The sequence below is a fragment of the Euprymna scolopes genome, chromosome 27 (assembly GCF_053919585.1).
Source record: "Euprymna scolopes isolate OS-2025 chromosome 27, ASM5391958v1, whole genome shotgun sequence".
In the NCBI taxonomy this organism is placed as follows: Eukaryota; Metazoa; Mollusca; class Cephalopoda; order Sepiida; family Sepiolidae; genus Euprymna; species Euprymna scolopes.
The window spans coordinates 82660302-82675301 of record NC_136508.1 but is presented as its reverse complement, the minus strand read 5'-3'; the positions used below and the strand labels follow the sequence as shown (position 1 = coordinate 82675301).

At 34.1% G+C, this 15000-nt stretch overlaps 1 protein-coding gene across 4 annotated transcripts in view; it reads right to left on the bottom strand.

Annotated features, from left to right (window-relative positions):
- The window catches only part of LOC145248942 (uncharacterized), a 157195-nt gene that overhangs the window by 104294 nt on the left and 37901 nt on the right, over positions 1–15000 (bottom strand). The gene's annotated exons all lie outside the window — the stretch shown is intronic.

Here is a 15000-nt window from a genome sequence, read left to right as displayed (position 1 = left end):
GAAATTTCTTGCAGATTCCTGAATTTGACAGAAAGATTCCCGAGTTCGCCAAAATACATCTGAAGAAGGTCGGAGGTTACATCAGCGGAAACGTTGTGAAAATAACACTCAAGATGAGAACAGTAGTCCGAATAATCCAAATACTATGAATTCTCAATCCTCATCTAAAAAACTCAGAATCATGATTCATTCTAAGATTTAAATAGATAAATTGGCTAAAACCAAATAAAAGATTAGTAATGAAACAATCCCAATATTTTCCCTGATCCTCATACAATTACAGATTATTTTCTAAATTCCAGAATTCAGCTCTAAATTAGTCTGATCACTTAAAAATGTAGAATTGCATTTGTTTTATTGGAGTGAGGAGGTGATATACATAAGTCAGCATCTACTTTTAAGTGTAGATAGAAATTATTTTTAATTTGACAATCTTCTTAATGCTTTCATATTTTATATTGGGATTTTGATTAACTGATTTTTCTGATTCTAATTTCGATTAATCATTTCAAAACTAGTTCAGAACTGTTAATTTTGTCATAGATTTAAAAGATATATGCAAACAATGGTGGATTAAGTAGGTGTTTGTGTGATGAAGTTAGGGCGGAACATAGTCACATAAATCTAAACGACTGGTCGACTGAACGTGACGTCACACAAATAAATTCTGACCACTTTGTGGTAATAAATGCTTGTTACTGAGTTGGCTTTAAAATCATGAGGAAAGTATAAAACATACTTTCTAATGCTTTTTTAAAAGTCGATTCAGTAACGACATTTAAGAAAACAAGAAACAAACAAAAAAGAAACAAACAAAAAAGAAACAAACAAAAAAAGAAACAAAATCTTGCTTAGATTAAAGTTTATTCAATACTATTAAAAATAACCAATGTTCATATAAAAAATTATCTTGTCGGATTTTCAGAGTTTGACGTTGGTTGCTTCTGTCTGAATAGTTAGTTTTTTTTTTTTTTACTTGTATGCTGTTCTGTTTAAATAAATATGTGTTTCACTTTAGTTCCCTAAAAAATACTTATACTTTCTCAACAACCAGCACAGGCGACTTCATATTATTTCAAAAGCTGCTTACTATTGATTTCTTGCTGGCGTTGCCCATCGATATTTCTTGGGGTTATGGTGGTAAAAGCCTCCCAATGTTTCAGTTTTCTCCACAATCTTCGAATGGCAGGCTGGTTAGTGCTCTCCCTCCTTGATCCTCCTGGATCGTTACATTGCTGCTATTTTTATTAATCTCCTTCACAGCAACGGCTACATATGTCGTTAATTAAAAGAAAAAATCTGCACTTATCTATTTATACCGGCTTACAGATAAACAATTATATTTGTTTTAAATAAATATTAACCTATTTGTTTCCCTATAATTACTTTTATGTCTAAGGTAGAATAGTTCGCTGTCTAGAATCTATCTACCCTGTTATCTTAATGAAATGTTGCAAATGGCCTTCAGAATCCATTAATATTTGCTGATTCTTATGGTACATCCGATTGCATGTACACTCATCCACACGTAACAAATCGTAAAATTGAATTCACGCACATACTTTTATATTATTCAATATGCCGCAAAAAGCAAAAAAAAAAAGCAAAACAAAAAACAACAAAAAACAAAAAACGAAAACAAAAAAGAAAAATTGTAAAAGCAGCAACGGTTGCATGCAGTACTTAGTGTTTGAAAACATTAACTTTTTTTGTAGAAACTGAACGAAATATGGATTAAGTACAAAAACAAACAATGGTTAAATAAAAATTTAAAAATAAATGATAATTAATAAATTGATAAACTAAACTGAAAAAAAAATCAATTCAATCAAATAAATTATATTTAAGCAAAGAATTGATTCTAGGTTTCTAAATGCAGAAATAAATAAAAAAATAAAACTTATAGAAAAACAGTTTTTTGCTGAACTTTTATTATCGTTTCATTCACTACGAGTTCTTACGCAAGCTATACCAGCGATCAATGATTGGTATTTCCTGGAGTGTGAGTGACAACAAATCTTCCTAGATTTCTAGTGTCCTCCAGCTTTCCCCATAACTAGCACAGGTGACTTCACATTATTTCAAAAGCTGCTTACTATTGATTACTCGCTGGCGTCGGCCATTGGTGTTTCTTGGAGTTTTAGTGGTAAAAGCCTCCCCAATGCTCCAGTTTTCTCCACAATTTTACAGTGGTGGGCTGGTTAGTGCTCTCCCACTCGATCTTCCTGGACTGTTCACAACTCTTTTGTGGAGCCATCAGATGTAGATAAGACACATATTTTTTTTTTGGGGGGGGGAGGAGATAGGGTATTTTTTTACATGGGAGTCACCACTTATCAAGGTTCGAAGGCTACTCGAGGATATGAGTTAATGAGTGTCAGTTAGCTGGTGAGACAACAATGTAGTGATCATTCGTGGTGGAAAGTGGATAGAATTTGATTATTTAAGAGGGCGTCCTACCAAGAACTTGTTTGCATTTGACTTGAAGACTACCATGTTGTAGTCAGTTAGAATGCAGGCCAGCGAAAAAGGGTTCAAAAGGCCGACAGTTCTAGGAAAGAAGCTTTTTCTACGGAATTTTTGTATAGATTTCGGCAGAGAGAAAGAGAGAGAGAGAGAGAGAGAGAGAGAGGGAGGGAGGAAAAGTGTTGATAGTTGTTGTCGCTAGATGAGAGCTTTTTGTCAAAGTTTAGTAGAAGAGAACCACAGATGAACACTTACCATGAAAATACTGATAGAGTAGAGATAGGCTCACAACGTTTCTCCTGTGGGAAAGAGGTTGTAGGGAAGAGAAAAAGGCATCAGCCAGTAGGTTTCGAAGCCGGTTTTGAACTCTATCAAGGCAGGATAGGGTACTCTTCTCTTGATGTGACAAGAGTACTCCATTTTAGGATGTATTTGGCTCTTGTACTAGATGGTTGCATCGAGAGTGAAATATCTTCTGGAGCAATAGAATGATGCAACCATTATTCCAGCGACCTTGACAATAGAAGTCTTCCATTTCAGATCAAGAGTGAAGGTCACTTCCAGAAGCTTGTCAAAGCAGGGTGCTTCTTTGAGACGAGAGCCATTCCTATTAATTGGGGCCAAGTGGGGATCAGAGCGTTGGTGGGGAAAAGATAGAAGCTTGGATTTGGATGTGTTTAAATCAACCAGCCATCTTTTGTCTCATTGCACAATGTACTCAAGGTCGAAGGTGAAAGAGAGAGATCTTGGTCGTTGCAGGCCTTTGAAGTGTTGTTAGAGATAGTTGTGTCTTCTGCATATATGTTGATGAATGAACTTAAAATATGATTTGGGAAATCATTGATGAAAATAAGGAAGGGAGTTATCGGCAATTATATGCATAAACCTATTAAAGAGAAACGGTTCAATAGTTGAAAAGATATTTCCAGATACTTTATAGCTGAAAATTTTGTTAAGTATACCTTTATACCAAACCCTATTAAATGCTTTTAATATGTCAAGAGCTATCGCTCTAGAGAAGAAACTCCTGTTGATTGTCACATTCAATGCTGCCAAGACTAAACTTGTTTCCTTCAATAACTACAAGAAACCTTCTCTACCACCAATAGCAATGGCCAAAGACTCTTTATCTGAAAGCACATCTTTTAAACTCCTTGACCTAACAAGGTTCAAAAGAGAGTCGCCAACCTAATAGGTCCTGAACTGTCATCCAAGCTTCAGCCTCTGTCCCATTGATGTAATGTAGCATCCCTCTGCCTGTTCTACAAGTACTTTAACGGTGAATGTTCCGACGAACTGCAAGCACTTGTACCTCGTCTACGTAAATACCCCCGACAAACCCGACAAGCAGTAAAATCCCACCCCTTCACAGTTGAGATCCCTAGATGTAAGAGAGCCTTCTACTCCAGTAGTTTCTTCCCCAGAACCGCTAGATTTTGGAATTCCTTTCCAGGTTCCTACTTCCCCAACTGTACTGACATGCCGAAGTTCAAGTGTAACGTGAACTGACATCTTGCTGCCCAACTCCTCGCCTAGTACCCCTGTAGCCTGTGCCCCTAATAGTAGCCCCCTACATCAAAGTGGCAATGTGCCTTGTTTAGGGTAAAAATGTAAAAAAAAAAAAAAAAAAATTAATGTTAATACATTAGTTATAGATCTCATAGTACACAAACCATATTGCTTGTCACTGAGTAGGTTGCTTTTGCTGAGGTGGTTGACAATTTCCTTATTTAATATGGATTCAATCAACTTACTCATAGCACATAGAAGACTAATTGGTCTGTACTGAGATTTGGAAGATCAATCTGCAGTACTGTTTGATACTGGGTTAAACTAATAAGGTTTTCTTAGGTAAAGTAGTTCTCCTTTAGGTATTATCATTATTATTATTATTATTATTATTATTATTATTACTATTATTATTATTACTATTATTATTATTATTATTATTATTATTATTATTATTATTATTATTATTATTATTATTATTATTATTATTATTATTATTTACTCACTAGGAGTAGTCACAAGTCATCATCAAAGATTTTTCTTTAAGAAAAACTTGTGGTGTTCTTCTGAGTCTGAGTGACAAAAGTCTCCCCCAGATTTCCAGTACTCTCCACCTTTGCAGATTAATTTGCATTATCACAACAGCCACTTAGTATTTTTATTGTTAATTTATATTGCTAATGCATATTTTAAAAAAGTGATGTGTGACCTTTTGCCAGTTTAAATAAATACTAAGTAAAGCAATGATTTTTCTTATTGAAATAAAATTAAAAAAAAATGGTGACCACAAAATGGCAAATATTCTTGCCTGTCTGTGCTCTGTTGCTATTTTCATGGCAAATGCGCGTCTAAACTCCAATCTATGGTCCATCTTTGACAAACTTTCACAAAAAAACCCACTCTACTAGCTACAACTACTGTCAACAATTCCCCCCCACTCTCAATCTGTTTAAGGCTTAGAAGACCCCCTCTTCGCCCGGTGATGAGATTGGCTCTTAGAAACCTGTTTAATGGAACTGTATGTATGGACTTAAAAGAATTCAGACATAACCAATGCTGGATTTCACGCATAATTAACGCATCCACTAGGTACTCTGCTGCTAGGCTGATTAAAACCAAGAAAGGTGAAGAAATTATTTGCAACATATTTTTAATGTGGATAGCATATTTTGGAGTTCCCAAACGCTTCTTAGATGATAATGCGGGATAATTTAATAACAATGGTTACAGAAAGATAAATGAAAAACTGAATATTGAAACTTGCACTACAGCTGCTGAAAGTCTATTCAGTAATGGCACTGTGGAATTTAATATTGGCCGAAACAATGAAGAACACATTGGAAGATGAGAAATGTGAACCAGAAATAGCTTTGGCTTGGGCTGTTAGTGCCAAAAATGCTCTACAGAATCATTCCGGACACAACCCAAATGAGCTTGTTTTTAGATCCAACATAAATGCGTCATCAGTTTTGATAGATTAGTTACCCACATTAGATCTTTCAACAACAAGTGATATTGTTAGAATAAATTTAAATGCCTTACATTCTGCGAGAAAAAGGTTCATGAAGGATGAATCAAGTAAAAAAATTTGGAGAGCACTGCGATTTAATATAAGACATTATGCAGACGAACAGTTTGTGATAGAAGACAAAACTGTAAAGGATGGCATGGCCTTGCCAAAGTTTTGGGTAAAGAGGGTCAATATTTTTTGACCCAACATGGAGGAGCATTCTACAGGATGCATCGATGCCACTTGATGAAGGTAAACAAGAACGTTGGATGCCAAGGAATAAAGAAAATACAATTCCCTTAAATGTGATGAATAAAGTCTTGGAAAAGGAAGTTGAAGATCAACATGATGAAAATTCCAATAGTAACAGGGAGGAAGTGAAAGACAATACTACAAGGCCGAGTAAAGGGAAAATAGCGGAATATAAAATTATTGGAAATAAGTGCATGAAAAAAAGGAAAGATTATGAGTACACAACCAAAATCAACTGGAAATTATTGCCATTGGCAGAACATAGAACCAGTTGCAGAAAATGAATGTTCAGTATGTATCAATTGAGATAAGGTTGATCAGTGGTGATAACTTCCGCAAGTAACAGAAGGAGATCATGAAGAACATGTTTTCCTCACAATTGAACAAGATCAAGCAAAAGATGTGATTGATGCAAAGGAGAAAGAAATAAAAAACATGAAAACTCATGAAGTGGTCAAAAATACATATCAACAAGATGGGTGATAACAGAGAAAGTTAAAGACAGCAAAACTATACCAAAGGCTCGTCTTGTAGCATGTGGCTATGAAGAAAATTCACATAACCTAAAGACAGATTCTCCAACATGCAGCCGTGAAGCTATGCGTCTTGTAATGTTAACAGACTCCATTGAGAATTGGCAGGTAAAGACCCTTGGTTTTACATCAGCATTTTTGCAAGGCGATATCCTAGAGAGAGAAGTATTTCTGAGACCACCATCTGAGGCATGTCCAGAGTCCCACCTGTGGAAGCTGAAAAGATGTATTTATAGATTGAATGATGCCCCCCCCCCGTTCATGGTACAAGAGAGTTACTCAGGAATTAACCAAACTAAAAGGAGTGGTAAGTTCATATGACAATGCACTGTTTCTTTGGCATGGTTTGGCATGAGAACTTGATGGGTATTCTGGCAATGCATGTAGATTACTTTATATTTTGTGGAAATGATTATTAAAAAAAAGTGATCTCAGAATTAAAGAAAATATTGATGCATGAAAATGGAACCTTCAAATTTCTGAGATTGTGTGTTAGATAAACGGAAGATGGGATTATTATAAACCAAAACAATTATGTGTCAGATATTTCTCCAATAGATATAAATAAAGGAAGATCCTTAAGGAAGAATGATGAGCTGAATGAAGAGGAGAAGACAGATTTAAAAAGACTAAAAGGTCAAATGATGTGGATATTTACCCAAACTCGACTGATGTATCATTTGATGTGTGTAGGATGAGTAATACCAAAAATCTTCCAAAGTGAAGTTACTTTTTGAAGCCAACAAGTCAATATTAAAGCTATAATCAAAAGAGGTTCCATATTCTTTCCACATCTAGTAAATCCTTCAGATTTGAGTGTAGTCTGTTATTCTGATGCTACCTATGCCAGCTTGGAAGATGGTTCCTTACAGGGTGAATTTATCATCTTTGTTTATGGTAAGATGAATAGACTGGCTGCTATATGCTGGTCACCAAAAAAACTTAATCGAGTAACAAAGAGCCGATTGGCGTACACAACTCTTGCACTTAGTGAAGATGATGATACAGGATTATTGATAGCTGCCATGCTGCAAGAAATCTTCAGACTACCCAAGTTGCCTGAAGTACATTGCAAAACATCTTTGGTAGGGACCTTAAAATCATCAAATCTTGCAAGTGACAGATGTTTGAGAGTTGATGTGGCCAGAGTAAAGGAAATGTTGGTAAAGGAAGAAATCCAAATTAAATGGATCAGGAAACAGGAACAGGGCGCAAACTGAAATTCTAAGAGACTTGACGTGTTAGTAAGCCTTTTTCTTTGTTTCTTTTCCTTTTTGTTGAAACTTCGACTTACACCTGACACCAGAAGACACCAGCAATATTAAAATTGGAGTTACCGAACTTGGTGGCCTTCTTCTATATATTTGTTATGTCCCTTGTCTGGAGTAGATATTCAACATGGCGTCCGGCCATCATTAACACGTGTTTATCTTACGTCGTGGGATGTACTAAGTGAAGTAACAGATTCCATGAAAAAAACTTTCCTAGAACTGTTCACCTGTCAAATACTGTTCCACTGGCCTGCTTCCCGATTGATTACAACATAAATCCAAATCCAATGTAAACAAGTTCTTGTTGAGCCGTCCCTTTAAATAATGAAATTCTACCCAATTTCTACTATTAACAATTATTACCACATTACATTCTTTATCCTCGAGTGGTCTTCAGAACCTTGATAAATGTCACTCCCTTATAAAAAAAAGAAAAGAAGCAATTTGTGTGGTAAACCTTGTGACATACAAGGACTGCTACAATGAAGGTTTGGATTTAGTTATAAGTCGAGTGGATCGTTTTGGACGGGTTTCAACTGCTACTTTCCAGTTAGCCGATTTGATTCCAAAGCGAGGTGGTGATGGATCCGTGTTTCATCCATTCTGACATATTAATGCAACATTTTTTGTTGTCAACAAACAGTTGCAACGAATGCTCTGAATCATCACTGAGTGGTTCTTTTTCATCGATGTCGAATAAACGAAGCATCTACTTTGAACACAATTATGAATACAGTGCCTTCCAATATTTTCAACTCCTCTGCTATCTCATACAACTTCAATTTATAATCAGACAAAATAAATTTGTAATTTTTTTTTTGTTTCTGGACCTGAGGTAATCTCGTCAGCACCAGACAAAGCCAAAATCTTTGTCAAGATCTTTGCAGCTAATCCTACCCTTTATGACCAAAGCCACCAGCCCCCAGTATTTCCTCATGTATCTGAAAACATGCGACATGCAAATATCTGTACGTGATTTTGCCAAGCTAATAAAAAACCTTGATTCCAGTAAAGCAACTGGCCCTGACGGCATTCCAATTATAGTGCTCAAAATCTTCAACCAGAACTAGTGCCCATACTTACAAAGTTATTTAAGCGTTGTCTTAAGGAGAAATGCTTCCCAACACCTTAGAAAATCTCATCAGTATGCTCTGTATTTAAGAATTCAGGTGATCGCTCCTCTCCATCTCAGTACAGACCAATAAGTCTCCTGTGCGTCAGGAGTAATTTGCTGGAATCTGTGTTAAATAGAGAAGTAATCAACCATCTCAGCAAAAATAACCTTCTTAGTGACACGCAATATGGTTTCCGTTCTGCTAGAGCTACAGCAGATGTGCTTACAGTTATATCTCATAGGATTAGCGAATCTCTCGACGGAGGCTACCTTTCTAGGGCAATTGCTCTTGACGTATCAAAGACCTTTGATAAGGTATGGCATAAAGGTTTACTTCACAAGATCTCCAGCTATGGTCATGTCTGGAAATATCTTCTCAATTATTAAATCATTTCTCTCTGATAGATTCATAAGAGTAGTTGTTGATGGGCAAGAATCAGAAGTTCACAGTATTAATGCTGGAGTCCTTCAGGGGTCCATCCTCTCTTCCTGATCTACATTAATGATCTTCCGAATCACATCCTTAGATCATTTGTAGACATTTATGCTGATGACACTATAATCTATGGTAGCACATCAAAGACCATAAACGACCAAGTTCTCTCTGATTCTCTCTCCTCTGATCTTGAACATGTGGTGCAATGGGGAAGAGGTGGCTGGTTACTTTTAATGCATCTAAAACCAAGCTTCTATCTCTACACTATCTATGCTCTGATGCCAATCTGGCATCAGTTGAAATGAATGGCTCTTGGGAGGCTTCATGTTTTGACATGCTTCTGGGCTTGACCTTTACTCCTGACCTGAAATGGAACATGTATATCAAATCCATTGCCAAGATAGCTTAGTGGGGGATGCCCACTGAAGAGATGTTGCGAGCCTGTCTCTGCTTTATCGTTATTTTTATGGCAAGTGCTCAGCTGAGCTTCAATCTATGGTTGCCCCTCGCCAAACTTTCATGAAAAACACTCGTCTAGCTAGAACCACTATCAATGATTTCCAACATTCTTTATCTGTGCCTAAATCTAAACGGAGATTCCATGAAAAAGCTTCCTTCTTAGAACTGCATGCCTGTGGAACTCTCTTCCGATTGCCTGCTTTCCAGCTGACTACAATCCGATTGTCTTCAAGTCCAATGTGAGCAAGTTCTTGATACACTGCCCCCTAAGTAATCCACTTTACAAAATTCCCACTACTTATGTTTACTACACTATAATCACATTGACTAATGTATACCCATTAACCCTTATCCCCGAGTGGTTTCTGGGCCTTGATAAGTGGTGATTCTTGTGTAAAAAAAATTTTAAATAAAAACAACTACAGAATTTGATTATTAAGCATCATTTGTGTCTATACGATCAAATTTAAATTCAGCATACAAAATCTTAATCGTTACTTTCGACGGAGCAGAGTTCGAATAACATTTATCAAGTCATTGCTTTGCTTGAATAGCATTTTACCATTGGAAAACAATGCTTTATCAATATACAGAATTCAGATGTTCATTGTTTTAAAAATTTGCAATGTTAGGTTCACTTAAATAACTGATTTGTAAAGTAATAACTTGAGGGATGGCAAATTTTGACATGTGCCATTTGAAGGTTAGCACTTTATAAAATCATATGGGGACTTCTTCTATTAATGGCAATATCTATACGCCACGCTTGAGATTTATTGAGTGATGTATTATATATACATACATATATATATATATATATATATATATATATATATATATATATATATATATATATATATACACACACGAGCAAACAGTTAATAAAACATGTTAAAAACACTTTGAAAAAGAGTTAAAAACATATTTAATCTGAAAAGGAAACACTTGATAACTGGATAGTCCTTAATCTGCGGAGTTTCGAAGAAATACTTTCCTTCTCATCAGAGGGTAGGAATTAGCAAAATGCGGGATCGGATTTTGCATACAAAAATATTTGATGAAACAAGTAAGTCAAAGATTTTACTTGATAACAAAAAAGTGAAGCAGAGGGAATATGGTGAAGAAAAAGGTGAATGGATAGTCTGGTGAAAGATAAATAATCCAATGACGGAAAAAATCCAAAAATATAACTTCAAGAAAGTTAATTGAATTTCCATTTGCACAAGTAAAATCCAAGGAAATCCCATAATTAGAAGATGGTCCAAAATAATCCAAAGGCCGAAATCCATGGAATAATTCACAAATATGTACAAGGGAAAAGGGGAAAAATTCCAATAATATTAATAAAAGAAAAATAAGATATGCTTTTCAAACTGCTGCCAATACATAAATATAAATAAGAAAGATCAGGGAAGAAGAAGAGGAAAAAAATTAAATGGTGATAGAATTAAATATAAAATAGAAAAACAAATGTAAAAATGACCCAGACAGGAAAAGTTAAAAGGCGCGAAAATAATATATAGGGCAAAATAATATAGGTCAACTGAAATTTACAGGCTATTACTTAAGAAAATGTCAGCAAGAGTTGTTAAAAGACACTAAATGGGAAATAAATAAATAAATAAATTAATAAATAAATAGAAAATAAATAATAAATAAACAATGAATAAATAAATAAAAAATAAAATAAAAAAAATAAAAATTATTTTAGGGGAGAGGATGGCTGGTATCTGCAAATTCAGGAAAAAGCAAGAAAGTAAGTAAGTAAATGCATATAGTAAAATATAAGTAAATATACATACAAGATATGAAAGTGTGGGTAGATTGATATATCAGATAGATAGTAATATTTAAAGACTAAAACAGAAATTGCAGATAAAAAACCGGCCAAGCAAAGAAGAAATAAAGAATTTAAATAAAGGATTATTAAGTTATAAAGTATTAAGAAGTATGTAAAAAGAAAAAACGATAAAGTTAAAGAAAAAATTATATATCTATCTAAAGGTAAAAGTAATTACTATGTAATTTCAAAATTGCCATAATTAAATTTGGACTTATGTTTACGGAAAGAGATCAGTTCATTTTTAGAATTTATTATATTGTTACTTTGTGAGGAAGTAATTATAGTTATAGCTTCGGTTGTACAGAGGCGACATGGCTTAGAGCCTGGAGTATAAGACTTAACTTTTTTTATGATGGTCAATTTGATTGAGAAGGGGTATTATTAAAGTTAAGTTTTTTAATTAAAGTGGTTAGAGAAGTTCCTTGGTTATTATTAGAATTATGGTTGTTAAAAGAAGAAGTGTGGTTTGATATTCTTTTCTTAATTAATGTTGAAGTAGCGCCGATATATGTATGTACTTTATTAAAAGCTCGAGGTCTGGTATTAATCTTAATTTGCTAATTTGTATTAGTTAAATGGTTTGAATTTTATCCATAGTGTTCAACAAATGGTGGGACAATGATTGTATGAGGACTATTTTGGAGGGGATAATGAGTGTTGTTAGTGTTAGGATGGCTGTTAGGAGAAATATTATTATTCTCATTAATATTATTATTATTATTATTATTGCTAGTTGTATGATTGGAGATGGAGGGGCTGCCCGAGTAGTGTATTGGATTTGTAACTATATCTGATGGAGGATGGGAAGAAGGATAACTTGAAGACGAAATATTAGTGTCTGTTATGGGAGGATTGCGTGGGAGCTCAGTAATTGTGCAAGAATATATAACATCTTTATGGATGCAATCATTATTTAGTGGACAAAGATGTTTGTTATTACAATTACAGTTAGTTTTGGGAAAGGGATTTTTTGGGCTGATTTAATTTTTTTGTTATTAGATGTTAAGATTCTTTGTGCTAAATTAGGCATTGTTGAATAAGAAATCCTGATTGAATTTTTATTGAAAATAGAACTATATCTGTGTGGGTATTTGAAAGAGTTTTGTACAATGTTGAAGAATTCCTTAGGTATATTAGTCTTGACATGTAGGCTAAATGGAGGATTAAACCAAATATTTTTCTTTCTCCTGATGCGACTGGGTGGGTTAGAGGTATTGCGATTAGTATTTTGGTTTCGATTATATATGTAGACTGGTTCATTGTTATTGATAGCGGCAGATCTTGTTATTTGAACTGGTTTCTTACGAGTCATATTGTGTGTGATTACAGATTTAAGGCGGCCTGCAGGGGGAGCATAATTGTTGTATTTAATCTTTTCTTTGTGCCCTGAGTTCCATAAGGCATTATTGAAGAAAGTAGCGTTTTGATTAAAAGTTTTTTCATCAGCAGAAAGAGCAGAAATTTTTCTAGAGACGGATGGTACTATAGATTTTATAATTGACTTGGGGCAGTTAGAAGATTTATGGACGTATAAAAGAGTAAGATTAGGTATATGATAGGGGCTATGAGTTTCGGTGTTAAGATTAAGTGTAACATCTAGAAAATTTGAAGTTTTTTTGTTTGGTTCGATAATTATAGTTATTAAAGAAGTTATGCAATTTTTTAATTGTTTTGTTGTACTCTCTTGGCCTGGCTGTTGTAGTAAAAAGGACATCGTCTCTATAAAGGCCCCCTTGAATATATTTAGTGGTATTTAAGTTCTTTCAATAAGAAGAGTCCCACTAAATCTTTAACCTTAGCAGAGTCAGAAGTACCCATCAATATGTCAAAATTATCAGGAGTGTCCTTTCTAGTCCAAAGTTTATTGTTAAATTGTATAAGGGGCTTCCTCGCTAGGAAAATTAATTTAATTTCTAAATAAGTCAGAATTTCTTTTAGCAAAGATAAGAGCCTTATTTAAAAGGATCGGGGAAATTGATTGATAATAATTTTGGATGTCAAATGTTAAGGATGTGTTTATTTTTAAGGGAGACAAACCAATTAATTACGGAATCTGAATTCAGCCAAAGAGGGAAACTTACTTTTTCTTTAATATAAGGCAAAAATATCTTAGATAGAAAGATATTTTTGCTTACAGCTCCTAAGTCAGAGTTAGATGGGCAGATCAATCTGATGGAGGGGTTGTCATAGAAATTAGGTTTATGATCCTTGAGGGTGAATCTAGGGGTACTCGGAGAAATTATTTCAGTGAAGTTATGAATATTCATAGAAGTCAATAAAAGTTTAGCTTCAGAATAAATGGAATCTAAAGTCTTAGGAGGGACTATTTTATAAAATTTATTAAGTTCTTTATACAAAAGTTTTTTATATGTAGGATAGTCAAGTTTATAATAATTTTTTGTCTTATCAGCAGGGACGAATATATGTTTATTCTTATTAACTTTTTCGGCAAAATTATTTATTTTTCGCGTAAACCGATTATAATGGTGTTTTTGTTTCTTAAATTTAATTTTTCGGACTAAATTTAACATGGAATTCTCAAACTCCTCGAGGTAAGTGTTGTATTTGGGATGGGCCGTGGTTTTTAATCTGTAAAATTTGGCAGCAATTCTTTCGAATTTCTTTTGTTCTCTATGAGAGTTGATTTATTTTATATATATATATATATGATTATAGTAAATAATTATGTCAGCCCCTTTAAGGAACTCGTATCCTACTGTTGAGCACTTTCAGGTGTAATTAAGTCTGCCAATTTAGCTCTAATGCGCAGATCATCATATAATGATTAGATCACTCTGACAGACGTTAAAAAGTATTTAAAAAATAAATGTTTAAATTCAACAGCATTTCTCACGGTTAACGGTAGCCGAATGTATTGGCTCCTTGCTAATGAAGCCAGGGATGGCTTCTGTAGCCAGGTTCAAATCTATCGACTGATGTTAATCGTAACACCCTGCACTGATGATTCCTGAATGAAACACTAGTGTCTGTAGACATTTAATAATTATTATAGTAAATGATAATATATATATATATATATATATATATATATATATATATATATATATATATATATATATATATATATATATATATATATACTAGAAGATGTATCCGGCGTTGTCTGATATTAAAAGTAACATTAAATTTCTTTAAAAGAAATGAAGTAAAAAAAAAAAAAAATAGGAAAGAAACTGAGACATGTGGATGCGAGTATTATGTTTTTTCTAAACAGTTCATTTCCTCTAAGTAAAAAAAATACTCGAACTGAGATCAAAACCAAAATGTAAAGACAGTGAGTCAAGTACGATAACAGTCAGCTTGCCACGATTTTAAAAAAGTGTTTTCAAACTTACTTATTCTTAACAATGTGAACGATTCATGCATGCGCAGTCGTGAAACAGTTAACATACAGATAAAAATCCGATGCCCCCCAATTTTTAATTTTAATCCCCTAGCAGCCCTTTTTCAGGATTAAAATTAAAAACTTTTCCGCATGCCTGAATGCCCTATATACCAAGTTTCTAGACCGTAGATGAAAATGTGTTGAGTATATAGGTTGAGAAGTTTCCTCACACACACATTCTCACTTTTAAACATCAGCTTG